This window comes from Bos taurus, chromosome 29, assembly GCF_002263795.3.
Source record: "Bos taurus isolate L1 Dominette 01449 registration number 42190680 breed Hereford chromosome 29, ARS-UCD2.0, whole genome shotgun sequence".
Taxonomy (NCBI): Eukaryota; Metazoa; Chordata; class Mammalia; order Artiodactyla; family Bovidae; genus Bos; species Bos taurus.
This window is the reverse complement of record NC_037356.1, coordinates 23,746,375-23,763,959: the sequence shown is the minus strand read 5'-3', so window position 1 is coordinate 23,763,959 and position 17,585 is coordinate 23,746,375. Positions and strand designations below refer to the sequence as shown.

Here is a 17,585-nt window from a genome sequence, read left to right as displayed (position 1 = left end):
ACTCCTGGAGCTTGCTCAGACTCATGACCATCAAGTCGTAGATGCCATCCAACCATCTCATCCTCTGCTGTCCCCTTCTCCTCCTGTTTTCAATCTTTCCCAGCATGAGAGTCTTTTCTAATGAGTTGGATCTTCACATCAGGTGGTCAAAGTATTGGAGCTTCAGCTTCAGCATCAGTCCTTCAATGAAAATTCAAGATTGATTTCCTTTAGAGTTGACTGATTTGATTTCCTTGCAGTCCAACAGACTCGAAAGAGTCTTCTCCAACACCACAGCTCAAAAGCATCAATTCTTTGGCACTCACCTTTCTTTATGGTCCAGCTCTCACATCCATACGTGACTCCTGGAAAAACCATAGCTTTGACTGGATGGACCTTTGTCAGCAAAGTAATGTCTCTGATTTTTAATACGTTGTCTAGGTTGGTCATAGCTTTTCGTCCAAGGAGCAAGTGTCATTTAATTTCATGGCTGCAATCATCATCTGCAGTGATTTTGGAGCCCAAGAAAATAAAGTCTGTCATTGTTTCCATTGTTTCCCCATTTGTTTGCCATGAAGTGATGGGATGATGGGACCAGATGCCATGATCTTCATTTTCTGAATGTTGAGTTTTAAGCCAACTTTTTCACTCTCTTCTTAAACTTTCATCAAGAGGCTCAATATTTTTTCTTTGCTTTCTGCCATAAAGGTGGTGTCATCTGCATATCTGAGGTTATTGATATTTCTTCTGGCAATCTTGATTCCAGCTTGTGCTTCATCCAGCCTGATATTTCATATGGTGTACTGTGGATATAAGTTAAATAAGCAGGGTGACAATATACACCCTTGACATACTCCTTTCCCAATTTGGAACCAGTTTGTTATTCCATGTCTAGTTCTAACTGTTGCTTCTTGACCTGCATACAGATTCTTTAGGAGGCAAATAAAGTGGTCTGGTATTTCAATCTCTTTAAGAATTTTCCACAGTTTGTTGTGATCTACACAGTCAAAGGCTTTGGCATAGTCCATAAAGCAGAAGTAGATGTTTTTCTGGAACTCTCTTGCTTTTTTATGATCCAATGGATGTTGGTAGTTTGATCTCTGGTTCCTCTGCTTTTTCTAAATCCAGCTTGAACATCTGGAAGTTCTCAGTTCATGTACTATTGAAGCCTCACTTGGAGAATTTTGAACACTACTTTGGTAGTTTGTGAGATGAGTGCAATTGTGCAGTAGTTTAAACATTCTTTGGCATTGCCTTTCTTCGGGACTGGAATGAAAACTGACCTTTTCCGTTCTTGTGGCCACTGCTGAATTTTCCAAATATGCTGGCGTATTCAGCGCAGCACTCTCACAGCATCATCTTTTAGGATTTGAAATAGCTCAACTGGAATTCCATCACCTCCACTAGCTTTGTTCATAGTGATGCTCTCTAAGGCCCACTTGACTTCACATTCCAGGTTGTCTGGCTCTAGGTGAGTGATCATTACATTGTGGTTTTCTAGGATGAAGATCTTTTTTGTATAGTTCTTCTGGATATTCTTTCCACCTCTTCTTAATATCTTCTGCTTCTGTTAGGTCCATACCATTTCTGTCCTTTATTGAGCCCATCTTTGCATGAAATGTTCCCTTGGTATCTCTAATTTTCTTGAAGAGATCTTTAGTCTTTCCCATTGTATTGTTTTCCTCTATTTCTTTGCATTGATCACTGAGGAAGGCTTCCTTATCTCTCCTTGCTATTCTTTGGAACTCTGCATTAAAATAGGTATATCTTTCCTTTTCTCCTTTGCTTTTGCTTCTCTTCTTTTCATAGCTGTTTGTAAGGCCTCCTCAGACAACCATTTTGCCTTTTTGCATTTCTTTTTATTGGGGATGGTCTTGATCACTGCCTCCTGTACAATGTCACAAACCACCATCCATATTCTTCATGCACTCTCTCTATCAGATAAAATCCCTTGAATCTCTTTGTCACTTCCACTGTATAGTTGTAAGGGATTTTATTTAGGTCATAACTGAATGGTCTAGTGGTTTTCCCTACTTTCTTCAATTTAAATCTGAATTTCGCAATAATAAGTTCATGATCTGAGCCACAGTCAGCTCCCGGTCTTGTTTTTGCTGACTGTATAGAGTTTCTCCATCTTTGGCTGCAAAGAATATAATCAATCTAATTTCAGTATTGACCATATGGTGATGTCCATGTTAGAGTCTGCTCCTCTTGTGTTGCTGGAAGAGGGTGTTTGCTATGACCAGTGAATTCTCTTGGAAAAATTCTGTTAGCCTTTGCACTGCTTCATTCTGTACTCCAAAGCCAAATTTGCCTGTTCCTCCAGGTGTTTCTTGATTTCCTACTTTTGCATTCCAGTCCCCTATAATGAAAAGGACATCTTTTTTGAGTGTTAGTTCTGGAAGGTGTTATATGTCTTCATAGAACTGTTCAGCTTCTTCAGCGTTACTGATCAGGGCATAGACTTGGATTACTGTGATACTGAATGGTTTGCCTTGGAAATGAAAAGAGATCATTCTGTCTTTTTTGAGATTGTGTCCAAGTACTGCATTTTGGACTCTTGTTGACTATGAGGGCTACTCCATTTCTTCTAAGGGATTCCTGCCCATAGTAGTAGATACAATGGTCATCTGAGTTAAGTTCACCCATTCCAGTCCATTTTAGTTCACTGATTCCTAAAATGTCGATGTTCACTCTTGCTGTCTCCTATTTGACCACTTCCAATTTGCCTTGATTCATGGATGTTATATTCCAGGTTCCTATGCAATATTGCTCTTTACAACATCAGATTTTACTTCCATCACCAGTCACATCCACAACAGGGTATTGTTTTTGCTTTGGCTCTGTCTCTTCATTCTTTCTGGAGTTTGTTCTCCACTGATCTCCAGTAGCATATTGGGCACCTACTGACCTGGGGAGTTCATTTTTCAGTGTCATATCTTTTTGCCTTTTCATACTGTTTATGGGATTCTCAAGGCAAGAATACTGAAGTGGTTTGCCATTTCCTTCTTCAGTGGACCACGTTTTGTCAGAACTCTCCACCTTGACCCGTCTTATCTTGGGTGGCCCTACACGGCATGGCTCATGGTTTCATTTAGTTAGATTTAGGAAGAATGTCCAGAAAGTTTTGAGGAACTATGTGTACAGGGCGTATAAGTCTCCCAGAGTAGGTTAGCCATAATTAGGTAATCAGGAGCCATTATAAACTCCTGAACTGGGTATTTAGATGATCGATCTGGGAGTAGCATGCCTGGGAAGAAGAGGGATTAAATGCTCAGAGACTAGTTTGTGGATTGCACAGTAAACTTGTTCATCAAAGCCTGGATGAAGCTGGTGGCCTTGGTGGCAGGTTGGATAAAGGAGATTAAAGGGAAGAAAATGATTGAAAAATTCTAGTGTTTGGACTTTGTGACAGTAGAAAGATGGCATTTCCATGAATGGAAATGGCAGTGTTGGAAAAAATGAGTCATCCTGGATTCGAACAGTATGGGTCACATTTGTCGTAACAACATAATATTTATTGAGTCATGTTTGGTCAGCAGGATTTATTAAAGCAAAATGGTGTTGGATGATACTAAATCAGGAGTCAGGAGTGGCCAGTGAAAACTCACAGATGATGATGACAATGACTACAAGTTCTTCCACTGCTTGTAGTCCTATCATCACGTTGTCATCATCTCTTAGTGCCCATTTTCTTCAGTGCAGGTAATTGTGCACCAGGGCAATTTAATTGTGCAACTGGGCAATTTAACCACAAGCTGAAGTGAAGCCATCTTCTTCACCAGTCAATATCCAATTATATCTCCAACTCTCCTTTATGGACAAAAATGTCCATTGCTCACCAGTAAAGAGGTAAAGACAAGAAGGCAAGTTGACTGGGACTATCTTTAGATATATAATTCTACCTGCAATTAACACAGACCAATTAACACCTTGGACAGTAACTTGATTGGTATGTCCTACTTTTAGAAAGATGAGTGAGACATATAGAGGAAAGGAAACAAATCTCCTCCCTTCTTATAAAGTGTATTCACCTTATTCACTTTGTTGATAGAAATATCAAACTGGATTATATGTGAGAGTTAGGTATTTGAGGTAGAGATGTGACTCATACCTGCTACAGGTAAGAGGACAGGGATATAAGAAAGTGTACAGAGAAAAGTGTGTATGGCCAGGGACATAGAGGAGAACCCCATACGAAGGCCGTTGGTTGTGAAGGGACACAGTAGTAAATGTGGCAGTAAAATTAAGCAATTATAAAATGGAAATAAAAGAATGAAAGTGTTGGTGGTTGGCAGTATTTCTGGAAGATCCTCCAGAGTCTTGCGGGGGGATGGAGGGGGCGGAGAAGATAATGGAAAATTCCATTATATTTGAAAAGAAGAAAGTCATTGGCAATCTTCCAAAGAACAAAATCACTGCCATCTCCAGTAACAGGATTTAAAAAGAGACGTTTTGATAGAAAGTTGGACAGTGATGGTAATATGGAGGCTTTTGGCAGTCAAGTGGTTAGAAAGAATGGTAGGGAAAAGGGACAGCCAGTTCAAGTGAAAGATAGTGAGAGAAGGAAGCATATTGTAGGACATCCTTTATGTGTGAAATCTAAAAAGAAATGATACAAATGAACTTACTTACAAAACAAAAAGAGGCTCACAGATTTAGAGACTGAACTTGTGGTTGCTGGGGGTGGGGAGTGGGGACAGATGGGGGGAATGGAGTTAAGGAGTTTAGGATGGATATGTACTCTCTACTATATTTAAAATGTATAGCCATCAAGGACCTACTGAATTGCACATGGAACTCTGATCAATGTTATGTGGCAGACTGGATGGGAGCAGATTTGGGGGGAAAATGGGTGTATGTATACATATGGCTGAGTCCCTTCACTGTTCACCGGAAACTCTTACAACATTGTTAATCGACTGTACCCCTGTGCAAAATAAAATGCTTAAAAAGTAAAGTGGAAATGATTTTCAAATAATGAAGACAAAGAAAGATACTTGTCTGCCTCAAGTTGACTTTTAGGATGAACAACATTTGCAGGTTATATGTGAGGAGGAGGTTGAAGATGCTCAAGAGGCAGGCATCATTGTGGGCAGGCAGAGTACAGACAAAGGAGCTGGCTTCGTGGGAGAGCTTGGAAGCTGATGGTACAACTGGAAGGAGTTAGAAGCCAGAGCCAGGCAGAGGGGTCTAGTATGAAAGCCATGCTTGTGGAGATCAGTGCCTGGCTGTGCACTAAAACCATCTTTTCTTTCAGTACACTTTCTGCAGCGTACATTCCATCCTCTCTATCACAGACCAGAAAAAGCAGTTCTACTTTATATCAATAGAAATGGGAGGTTCCCCCCCCCACCCCCGCCGGAGGGACGTTTGAAATATAGTATTCACTTTATTGCTCAGTCACATTTGTCAGCATTTTGTTTTGCGAAGGTGTTTTGCTGTGTGAGGTCGGAGGGAGCCTGATGGTGTGGTTAAAGCAACTAAATCTGAAACTGGAAGCTCTGCATGAGTGGCATTTAATTCTTATTCCCTCTGTGCTCTTGGGGAAACCTCATAATTGCTCTCTCAGTCTCCCCATCTGTAAAACTGGTATAAAACCAGCCTTCTCCTCCCTAGGGCATTAAGAGGCTTACTAAGTTAATGTCTTGTAAATCACCAAAATGATTCTAAATGCAAAGTGCTATCATTACCCACCTACCAGATATGATGGCACTCAGAATGATATATTTATTACCTCATGTTCATTTCTATGGTGATAGCCTGTGCATTTGTAAAGAGATTCTGCTTCTCTGCAAGAGCAAAAGCAGAGGCATATCATCTATTACCCAGAAACACATCATCAGGAGAGCTAAAAGTGAGTATACAGTTTGTTTTGACCTAAATGTTGTTTTGGGTAGAGAGCCTGTTGTGAAATTTTCTCTTGAAAACAAAAATCTGCCCTCTACCTTGTTGTAAAAATATTAAAAATGAGATGTGAATGCTTCTTGGGACATGTTGAGTTTAGGATGTCACCATAGGAAATTTGAAATTCAACCACGAATAGGCAGGGTTAATCTCAATGCATGCTCAGCACTGTCAAAATCACATTCAAACAACAAAGTCTAAAATGTTATGTACTGTCATTAGGTAGGTATGATGGTCTCTGAAAGCGTGGCCAATGGAAGGGTCCTTCTTCTTGGCAATACATCAGTGCAAGGAGGTCTCTTTGTGTGGTCTTAGGTCAGGGCTCTTCAATCACTATGTATCATATTCTAGGTAGTACTTGACTCTGTTTCAGTTGACTAATGATAATATGGTCAACCACTGTCCTCACTGGATTAATTCTGTAAAAATAATAGAAGTCATAAATACTGAGGGTTTGTGCTTCTAAAGGAGTTTTAGTGAATTATCTCCTTTAGGTGGTATGAGGATGTTGTTTTTTAGTTGCTGAGTTATGTCTGACTCTCTTGTGACCCCATGGACTGTAGCCTGCCCAGCTCTTCTGTCCATGAGATTTTCCCGGCAAAATCCCTGGGAGAGGGTAGCCATTTCCTTCTCCAGGGGATCAACCCAACCCAGGGATCGAACCTGTGTCTACTGCATTGGCAGGCAGGTCGTTACCGCTGAACACCCTGGGAAACCCAGGGTGGGGATATCACTTACTGAATCTGAAAAGAACTAGCCCATCCTACCTCTACCCTTTAGAATACTGTCTTAAGATAGGGGACAGGACCTTCTTTCAGTTCAGTTGCTCAGTCGTGTCTGGCTCTTTGTGACCCCATGAACCGCAGCACGCAAGGCCTTCCTGTCCATCACCAACTCCCGGAATTTACCCAAACTCATGTCCATTGAGTTGGTGATGCCATTCAACCATCTCATCCTCTGTCATCCTCTTCTCCTCCTGCCCCCAGTCCCTCCCAGCATCAGGGTCTTTTCCAATGAGTCAACTCTTTGCATGAGGTGGCCAAAGTATTGGAGTTTCAGCTTCAACATTAGTCCTTCCAGAACTTCTTTAGGAAGTAATAGATCGGTTTCATACATTTTCTCAGCTGCTATTTTCCAAATGTGCCCTCATGACCAATGAGGGCTGACCTGATACTATCAATTCAGTCCCCATCTGGATTTAGGGCCTTTGCTCTCCTCTGCCTAAAATGTACTTCCCTCTGACATCTTCCTGGTTCACTCCTTCACTTACTTCAGGCCTCTATCCAAAATCTTTATCTCTATAAAGTTCCCTGGGCTACTTTCAGAAATTTCGGTCCCTGTTGATATTTCCTTTTCCCCTTCTCCATTATCCTTTTCCTCCCCAGTGTGTATCACTATCCACCACACTATACATTTCACTCAGTTACCTTTATGGTCTGGTTATCCCACTAGAATATAAGCTCCATTAGGGTTAGGATTTTTGTCAGTTTATCTCAGTGCTGTATACTGGCAGCTAAGAAAGTGTCTGGCTTATAGGAGGTACTTGATAAATATTTGATAATTTGAAGTGAGCAATAACTGTCACCATTGAGTAGTCTATGTGCTGTGGTAGATACTAAAGATGTATTCAGTTGTAAGTAGTAACAAAAAGTCCAGCTCAAAGTAGACTAAGCCATAAGAGGGATTTATTGATTCATACTCATATAACGCCAGGGTCAAGCAATTTGGGGGGCTGGTTTGTCACAGCAACACAGGGATGCCATCAAAGACCTGGTTCCTTTCCTTTTCTTGGCCTTCTCTCTGCTCTGACTTCTCTGATTTCAACTTCTTGGTCACCGTCCTGGGATCTCATTATGTCATCATGATTCCAAGGTGGGTGCATAGCACACTTTCTTTACATCTAAGGACACAGAGAGAGGGTTGTCTCCAAGAAACGCCCTCAGAAGTGCTAGGAAGCCTCTTTTCCAGAAGCCCCCAGCTCACATATCCGCTCTTGCACTGAACGCTGGCCAGCGATATGGTGATTAGCTTAGCTTTAGTCACAGGCTCGTCTCAAGAGCCTAGGTTGGACTTGGTGTTCCCCAAAACTCCTTGTGTGTGTGTGTGTGTGTGTGTGTGTGTGTGAGATATGGTACCTCAATGAAAATCAGGATATTGTTGAGAGTCAAGCAAATGGATAAAGAGAGAAAACAAAGCCTTTGGAAAAAGACAAAACCACTTATTTCACAAAGTCTAGGCCTTTTGGAGGAATTAAGTATGGAATTGGACTCGTGCTATATGGCATGAAGTGGGAACATGGACGTAAGGGTTTAATGAGACCACGTGTCTAAAATACTTGGAACTTTTAGACACATTGGGTTAAATACTTGATGTTCAAGTTGCTTTTTATTGTTATTTCAATACACAGAAGTATTAGGAAGAGTATTAGGATAGTTGTTTCTTTTGACCACCATCAGCTTTGGACCGGGATTTAGCCATAGTGCTGAAAGTCTACAGTTAATTAACCCTAAGGTTAACCCCAGCTCCTAAAGCTGTCATATGGTAAAATGTATCCAATTATTTATTTCCTGTTTAGGTTATTTTTTATAAAACAGAGAAAGGAGAATTTAAATTGTTTAGATTAATATTTATAGTAAATTGCCAGCTCTTTAGTGAAACTGTTCCTCTATAATTCTGTAAGTATTGATTTGGAGACTTTTAGGTTCAAAGGGAGATTAGTGATCATAGAGCTATCCTCCTTATTATAAGAATGAAAAACTGAGGCCTAGAGAAGTTAACTTATTCTAAGGTTACACAGGTGACCTAGATCTTGACTGAATAAGTTTTTTTTTCCAGATTATGCATCGGAATTTTCTGTTATTGACATTGGAGAAAATACATGAATAGCTATATTTTTTTTATAGACCTTGCAAAGTAGTTACCTACATCCCAAGAGAGAAGGAAACAGTGCTTTGGAAGATTTAGTTTTCACAGATGAAAAATGGTCAATTTGATTGTTTTGAGAAATTGGAGACTAAATTTTATTCCATCTTGCGCCCACACACACTTCCATTGCAGGCGCACATAATGCATTTACAGAGAAAAATCTTGCTTGATTAAACTAACTGATCTTGAAAATCCAATTTGAGATCTCAAAGCTCAGAAGGTACAAAAATCTCACTAGAAAAATTTTAATCCTTGACACTCAGTTAATTGTGCCTTCAGGACACAGTCTGGAGCTACCTCTGCCCTCCCTCTCAAAGTGTAGGTTTTCTCTCTGCATTGAGAGCTGGAGGGTTTCTTTTGGACACACATACCATTGCGTTGGCTTTCCCTGGTGGTGTTTTATCCTTGTGTTTCATTGTGTGACCTTGGGTGAGCCAGTTAACCTCTTTGTGCCTCAGATAATAAAAACCAGCCCCTCCCTACTGCATAGAGATGTGGTGGAGATAAATTCTGCTTCAGTGCATTTTGAATAAGAAATCTGTGAAGATAAATGGATAGTAGTGTTTGAACCTCATAAATCCAAGTAGAAATGATAAGGGAGGTGATAAAAGAAGCAGAACGGTAGCTTAGAGCAGAGGGCAAATTCACAGCCTCTAGCAATGCAGAAGCCAGTGGTGTCCACACCATTTCGTGTTTCCTTCTCTCTTCTTTTTGTTTCTGTATCTCTCCAGTCACTTTTTAATATAGCCATGTCTCAAAGGTTAAATATTCTGAAACCAGATTCTAGTCCTGTTTCTCATTTCCGTCCTTTCAAATGCTGCCAGCTGAGACTATCTGCTGGTCAGCAGAAGATGTCGTATTAGGATGAGTCTTTCCACTCCTCTCAATAAAAATGGATTGAGTGGTGATGGACTGTAGATGGTAGACAGTGGTTTGTCTCAACAGCCGTTCAACCCCACAAAATGCCTTCCTCTTTTATGTTGGCTGGTTTGCTAGGATCTACATTTCCCAAATTCCCTTATTGTCAGGGTCCCAAGCATGACCAAGTACGATTGAGGGTTGCTCAAACAGATGAATTCTTGGAGGCTTTGATCAGTAACTAAATTGCTGGTTTAAATCACGGCAGAGGCAGTGGTGTCAGCTTCCAGCTTTTCCTGAAGCCTTTCCGATTTAACACCTTCCTTATTCTGGCAGAGCTGAAGTTGTTCTGGAATGGTGGCAGCTCTCTTATTCTATAGCCTCCTCATTGCAGCAGAGGCAGCATCCTCCCTGGAGTTACAATTCTGGAGTGTGCTTTGAGGAATTGTTTTTGGAAGTTCAGCCCAGAGTCTGTTTCATCAGCCTTTCCCTTGCATCGTGTCTTTCCCACCTGGAATTGGATACAGTGAAGGAGCTCGGATGCTGCAGACCCTGGAACCAGCATATCATCTGCTCTTGGACTGCCTGCCTCTGAATCGCTTTAAATGAGAGAGAAAAAAGCTTCAGTATTTAAGCCTTCAAAATCAAGTCACTGGTTTTTGTTGTTGAAGACTAATCCTAACTGATACATAGGCCCCATGGCAAAGGAACATAGTACTGTGTAAATAAAACCGTCTCCAGCATCTGAGTCAACTGTGGTTCCTTCTGGGTCCTGAGTTATATGTAAGTAAAATGAGGTTGAGATATAGACCAATGAACACACATTTTCAAAAGGGCACCTTGAGTGGGATGCAGGCTGAACTGGAGGGTCTGGGTAAGGATGTATAGAATGGCTTGTGGGCATGTGTTTCCACATCAGACTCCCTCTTTATGCCCTTACCAGCTGTCTTCTTGAGTCTGTATTTGGCCATTAAGGACCAGAGTTGAAGATTACTTTGCCCCAGCTCACTGGAGCTTGAGGACAGTTTTGAATAAACATTGTATAGCAGGGCAAAATTTTTATTATCTTAAGAGCTGGCCAGAGAATTCCTCTTAGAGAAGGATTTTTGCTTAGAAAAAGATTTCAATAAACTGAATAAGTGGAATTGAGGGAAAAGAAGGAATAGAGTAGTAGACCATGGAAGTAAAGCAACATTTGGAGTTGATGGAAAATGAGAAAGGAGACTGGAGGGGAGATAATAGCCAGTGATATGATGGGGTGTTGGGATGAATAGCAGAAAATCCACACTGGTAGCGTGGCCAGAGGACTTGTAAGACCAAGGGGATCTCATGTTGATTGTGTTAAGTTTTTCACAGGGATCTACTTTCCTCCTCTTAAAAGGCAAATAAATATATCTGATTTTACAAACATATATTCTGAGCGCTTTTCCTTTTCCATTCTTTCCTTCTTTTAAGGACTAAAGGAGGAGCTGAATTTAACATCTTATTTCATAAGAAACAAAAATGGCACACCTCAGACAGTAAAACTATCCATAGGCTTAGTGAATTCATTCAAATTTTGTGCCTCAATCCCACTCTGTTGGGATTTACATAATCTAGCATAAATTTTGAACTTCCCGCAGATGTATAGAGGTGTGTAGACCAGACAAGGTGGACCCTGGGGTTGAGGAGTCCCAAGCTACAGTTAAGTGATGCTTCTTTCCAAAGAATTCTCTTGTTTCTAGACAGGTTGGTTGCTAGACAGTTGCAAGGAGACAGAAATAGCCATCACTATTTCAACATAAAGCAGAAGGTGAATGTTGGAAAGATAAAAAATTATGATGCTTTGTGACCAGGTGAAAGTCTGTGTCTAAACCAGTATAAGGACAGAGAGCAGGGAGCTGGACCATGGGGTCACCAGTAGCAGAAACTGGAAAAAAGGAAGGTAAATAAGAAATGGACTCAGAAAAGCAGGAAAGGGGAAAGCATCATGTCTTGATTGAAAGGAAGAAAGTGCATCACATCTCAGAATGGTATCTGAGCACAAGTGAGAATGGGAGGGATGGTGAGAGCTGGGAAGCATTACTGGGACACTGAGTTTAAGAAATAGGGATGTCTATAAGGAAGATAGAGCAGTATAGTTGTTTTTTATGATCCAACTTTTCAATTTTAGTAATTAGCAGCACATGGGCAAGTTTATTTAAACTCTTTCCCCCACCTCAACTGGATTAAATGAAAAATGCTAGGTATATTATTTCTTCTGTAAATATTTAAGGCTATGTCCCTAAGAGAGAAAGTTTTCTGATACAAAGGTCTTCTAAACTTAATTTCTTAAAGTGTTATCTCTCACGGTTTCATGGGTTCATTGGGTTCAGCTGGGCAGGTTTTTAATCCAGGCATCTGAAGATTGATCTGGTCTGGGTTTGCAAGGGGGCTCACTCATGACTGTCCGCTGGAAACTCAGGTGGGACTGTTGATTCTACTTCCTTTAAATGGTTTCTCCATGTGGCTTTCCCTAGGATGGCTTCTAGGTTCCAAGAAGGAATGTCCCAAGAGCAAAAGTTCCAAGACACCTGGGTAGAAGCTGTAAGACTTCCTATGACCTAGTCTCAGATCTTAAGGTCATTGTTTCCATCACATTCCACTGAAGAAGGGAGTCACTGGGGCCATAGGAATCTCAGGTGGGTCATGTCATGGGCCAAGGGAATGATGCTAGGGAAGATAAAGGGAACATTTTGGGATAAGTTCCTGCTAAATGGAAATTAGAATTAAACTACTGTTTTTCTTAGGCTTCCTATGTGGAGCAGTGGGAAAGAATCCCCCTGCCATCACAGAAGATGCAGGAGACATGGTTTCAATAACTGGGTCAGGAAGATCACCTGGAGAAGAGAATGGCAGCCCTTTCCAGTATTCTTGCCTAGAAAATTCCATGGACAGAGGAGCCTGGCGGGCTACAGTCCATGGGGTCACAAAAGAGTTGGGCCTGGCTGAGCATACACACACACTGTTTTTCTTGCATATTTGATCTAAGGAGAGTTGCATTTGATTGAATCATTTGAGATATGTGAAATATGAAATCATGTTCACATCCCTGCATCTATTTTTGTGTTGCAGAGTACAATGGAGAAAGTAAGACCTTACCAAATAACACAAGGAAAGCTTTAGGTTTTTAGATTTGTCAAATTTATCTATGTGTTTATCAAGGTAGAAAGATAGAATAAATGCAGTTTATTGGTTGGCAATAACATCCTCTCTCTGTGGTTTTCCTTCCTACTGTGTCACTGGGGCCTTATTCCCACAGGGAGGTTCCTAGGTACAAGGAGGAGTGGCCATTTCACCCCAGAAATCTGCTTTAAGTGTGGCTGGTTCAGGACTATGACAGAAAGTGAGGGTAGCGGTCACAGCAGGCAGAAGTCCCACGTGTCCATTTCAAGACCTAAACTTGATCCAAAGATGGAGAGTCACTGAAGAATTGGCCTGAACAGGGTGCTAAATACGAAGAGAGGATTCACTATTAGAACATGCTGTGACTGGAGAGCAAGGCAGAGAAAGGATGACAAACCTCAAATCCTGGAGGTGAAGTAGAGGTTCCCTTGACAATGTGAGTGTGCATGCTCAGTCATGTCTGACTCTTTTGCGAACCCATGGAGTGTAGCCCACCTGGCTTCTCTGTCCATGGAATTCTCCAGGCAAGAAAAACTGGAGTGGGTTGCTATTTCCTACAGGGGATCTTCTTGACCCAGGGATTGAACTTGCATCTGCTGCATCTCCTGCATAGCAGGCAGATTCTTTTACCACTCGGCCATTAAGGCAGATTCCCGTAAAATGCTGGTCTGTAATGCTCTTCATCTAGGCTCTGGAATTAGGCAGGCCTGGTAGGAATGCCCACTCCATAGATTACTGGCATGTCCCTTTGGCCAAATCATTTTAATTTGTCTACTCAGCCACAGAACTTAAAGAATAACAATGCCTACCATACAGGGTTTTTAGGATGATTTAAATGAGTACATATAAAATACTTGGAGAAAAAGCAAGTACATTGTAAGTTCTATTGTAGTTCTGTGTTTCATCACCACCACCACCACCACAACCATCATCATTTCTTATGTGCCAGGCACAGAAGACAGTGCTTAATTTGGAATACCAAGTTTCATTGTCATGAATTCTATGAATTGACACAATTCTACGAATAGGTAGCATCCCATTTTTAAAATGAAAAAACTTAGATAAATTAAATAATTTGTTCAGTAGTAAGTGTTGGAATTCAGTTTTAAATCTCAACAAGCTTCATCTAGAGGCCCAGTGCTTAATTTCAGAATGTGGTCAGGTATCTAGCACTCACTAATGGCTCCGTGCATAGTTACTACTATCATACTTTTTTTTTTTTAGTACTATCATCATTTGAAGTGGCATTGGTGTGGGGTGGGGGGAAAGAGTTAATCCAAACAATTAAGATACAAAGATGGGGGCTGGTACTACTTAATACTAACCAGATGTCAGAGACAGAACAGAAATTTCAATATTAATGTTTGGATACACAGATTGGTGGGGCTGCTGTCATCTCTTAATGTCCATTATGTCAGGGACGCAAATCAAGAGCCAGTGCACTTGGCCTTGATGAGGTGTTTCTCATTGGGTTGAGTAGGACAGGAGCAGTAAAGAGAGGGCTGTGGGGGCTCTTCTTTGGCCTTGGTGGTGGACATTGCCCTCTACGCTGTGCTCCCTGGGGCCCACACCAGGATCAGGGTGGTGGACCAGGTGGACAAGCAGTCAGATGTAAGTCAGTTCTTATTTTACAACATTGACTTTCGAGGGGCAAAGACTTTGCTTTCATAGCATGAGGTCTCAACCTCTGTTTGTTCTCTCCTTTTTATTTCCCTTCCTCACCTTTATCTCCAGAGTTTAGCCTGAGGCCTAAAGCAAAGTATCAGTGAGTTCACAGAAAGTATTTGACAGACTGAATGCCCTCATACTGAACTTGCTTCTGCTTCTCTTGGGCTGTGTACGCTATTCCATTGCCTTTTGGTTTCATTCTACTCATTTGCAAAATAATGGGGATAACAATGCTTCTCATTAAAGGTGGTAAGGATTAAATTATATATATATATACACACATCAAGGAGAGGCGAGAAAGCTTTCTTAAGTGAACAATGCAGAGAAATAGAGGAAACCAACAGAATGGGAAAGACTAGAGATCTCTTTGGGAAAATCTGAGATACCAAGGGAACATTTCAGGCAAAGATGGGCACAATAAAGATCAGAAACAGCAAGGCATAAAAGAACCAGAAGAGATTAAGAAGAGGTGGCAATTATACACAGGACTGTACAAAAAAGGTCTTAGTGACCAGGATAATCATGATGGTGTGGTCACTCACCTACAGCTAGACATCCTGGAGTGTAAAGTCAAGTGGGCCTTAGGAAGCATTACTACGAACAAAGCTAGTGGAGGTGATGGAATTCCAGTTGAGCTATTTCAGACCCTAAAAGATGATGTTGTGATGCTGCACTCAGTATGCCAGCAAATTTGGAAAACCCAGCAGTGGCTATGGAACTGGAAAAGGTCCATTTCATTCCAATCCCAAAGAAGGGCAATGCCAAAGAGTGTTCAAACTACAGCACAGTTGTGCTCATTTCACATGAGAGCGAGGTAGGCTTCAACCTTCAATCCTTTGAGCTAGGCATCAACAGTATGCGAACTGAGAACTTCCAGATGTACAAGCTGGATTTAGAAAAGGCAGAGGAACCAGTGATCAAATTGCCAATATCCATTGGATCATAGAAAAAGCAAGTACATTCCAGAAAAACATTTTCTTCTCCTTCATTGACTATGCTAAATCCTTTGACTGTGTGGATCACAACAAACTGTAGAAAATTCTTGAGATGGAAATACCAGACCACCTTACCTGCTTCCTAAGAAACTTATATGCAGGTCAAGAAGCAACAGTTAGAACCAAATGTAGAACAATGAACTGGTTTAAAATTAGGAAAGAAATATGTCAAGGCTGTATATTGTTACCCAGCTTATTTAAATTCTGTGTAGAGTACGTCATACAAAAATGCCAGGCTGGGTGAAGCACAAGCTGAAATGAAGATTGCTGGAGAAATATCAACCTCAGATATGCAGATGACACTACTCTAATGGGAAAAAGTGAAGAGGAACTAAAGAGCCTCTTGATGAAGATGAAAGAAGAGAGTGAAAAAGCTGGCTTAAAAACTCAGCATTCAAAAAAACAAGATCATGGCATCCAGTCCCATTACTTCATGGCAAGAAATGGGGAAAAAAATGGGATCAGTAGCAGATTTTATTTTCCTGGACTCCAAAATCACTGCAGACATGACTGCAACCATGAAATTAAATGATGCTTGCTCCTTGGAAGAAAAGCTATGACAAACCTAGACAGTATATTAAAAAACAGAGACATCACTTTGCTCACAAAGTTCCATCTAGTCAAAGCTATGGTTTTTCCAGTAGTCATGTACGGATGTGAGAGATGGACCATAAAGAAGGCTGAGCTCTGAAAAATTGATGCTTTTGAACTGTTTCTGGAGAAGACTCTTGAGAGTCCCTTGGACAACAAGGAGATCAAACCAGTCAGTCCTAAAGAAAATCAACCCTGAATTTTCACTGGAAGGACTGGTGGTGAGTCTTTAATCCTTTGGCCTCCTAATGCAAAGAGCTGACTCATTGAAAAAGACCCTGATGCTGGGAAAGATTGAGGGTGGGAGGAGAAGGGTGCTACAGAGGATGAGATGATTGGATGGCATCACCAACTGAAAGGTAATGAGTTTGCGCAAACTCAGGGAGATAGTGAAGACCATGTAAGCCTGGTGTGCTACAGTCCATGGGGTCACAAAGAGCCAGACATGACTTAGTGACTGAACAATGACAAATTACTTACTGTGTGTTTCCTTTCCTGCTCTAGCAATTAGGGTGTGCCAGAAAACAAACAAACATACAAAAAACAGGACAATTCATGCCCAGAGCTTGATTGATTGGGTTACTTAACAGAGGCCTGTGTGGGGTTGTTATTGTTGTTTAGTCACTAAATCATGTGGAGCTCAGCTGGTGGGATTAAGGATCTACACAATCAAGGTGACACACTCTTTGATGGCATCAGGGGAAGACTTTGCCATCCTTAGGTCTGGGGGATGAGGGGAGGAAACAGTGATGCCAGAGGCAAGAGACGGCCAGAATTGTGGGGCTGGCGCTGTTCTTACGAAAACATAAAAAACAAAACAAACTAGGAAGAACCACCCCAACCTGTCTGCCCCTGCCCTCCCACTGGAAGGCTACCAACAGAGAACATCCAAGGTGACATAGCTCAGGGCAGGAAAGGATGAGAATAGGGTCGGAGTGATGGGGGTGGATGGAAAATGGAGAGCCACTGGTATCCATTCTGAACAGTAAAGAAAGATAATAATGGGAAAAATACAACTCTTACTGCCTGGAAAAGCACTGTTGCTTGCTTAATGGTACCAAGAGATCCTGATGATGGATTGGGCTTATAAAAGTAGTGATAAAGGAATTTACTTAGAATACCTTTTACTTAGAGGAATAGTAGTTCTGTGGGAATTTAATAGCTGAGATTTGGGGGAAAAAATGTTTTGCATGCTTAAATGAGTATGGGAAATGCAGAGCTGAACAAAACTCAATAGATTTACTCCCTGAAAGGTTTCTCAGAGCCTTTGCTAAGGAGTAGTTGCATCTCTCTGTGGGAGATGTAATGTAGAGCATTCCCCAAATCTGTTTTCTTGGAGCATTTCATGGATAAATACTCCTTGGAATATGCTGAAGGAAATTCCGGCTTAGGAGTTACAGTTGTCGACTGAAAAAAAATAAATAAATAAAGGCACAGTGTGAAAGTTGTCAGTTCAGCTTTATTTGAGGCAGAATGAGGACTGTAGCTTGGGAAACAGCATTTTGGATAGCTCCGAGG

The 17,585-nt window shown here is 41.2% G+C and overlaps 1 protein-coding gene and 1 long non-coding RNA gene across 3 annotated transcripts in view; one reads left to right on the top strand and one right to left on the bottom strand.

Moving 5' to 3' along the window:
• The window catches only part of NELL1 (neural EGFL like 1), a 1,045,899-nt gene that overhangs the window by 537,731 nt on the left and 490,583 nt on the right, over positions 1-17,585 (top strand). The gene's annotated exons all lie outside the window — the stretch shown is intronic.
• Positions 7,552-10,334, bottom strand: LOC132344181 (uncharacterized). The gene is made up of 2 exons (XR_009493328.1): positions 9,183-10,334; positions 7,552-7,786 (listed from the first exon to the last, which is right to left on the bottom strand). It is a non-coding gene; the product is annotated as an uncharacterized lncRNA (long non-coding RNA).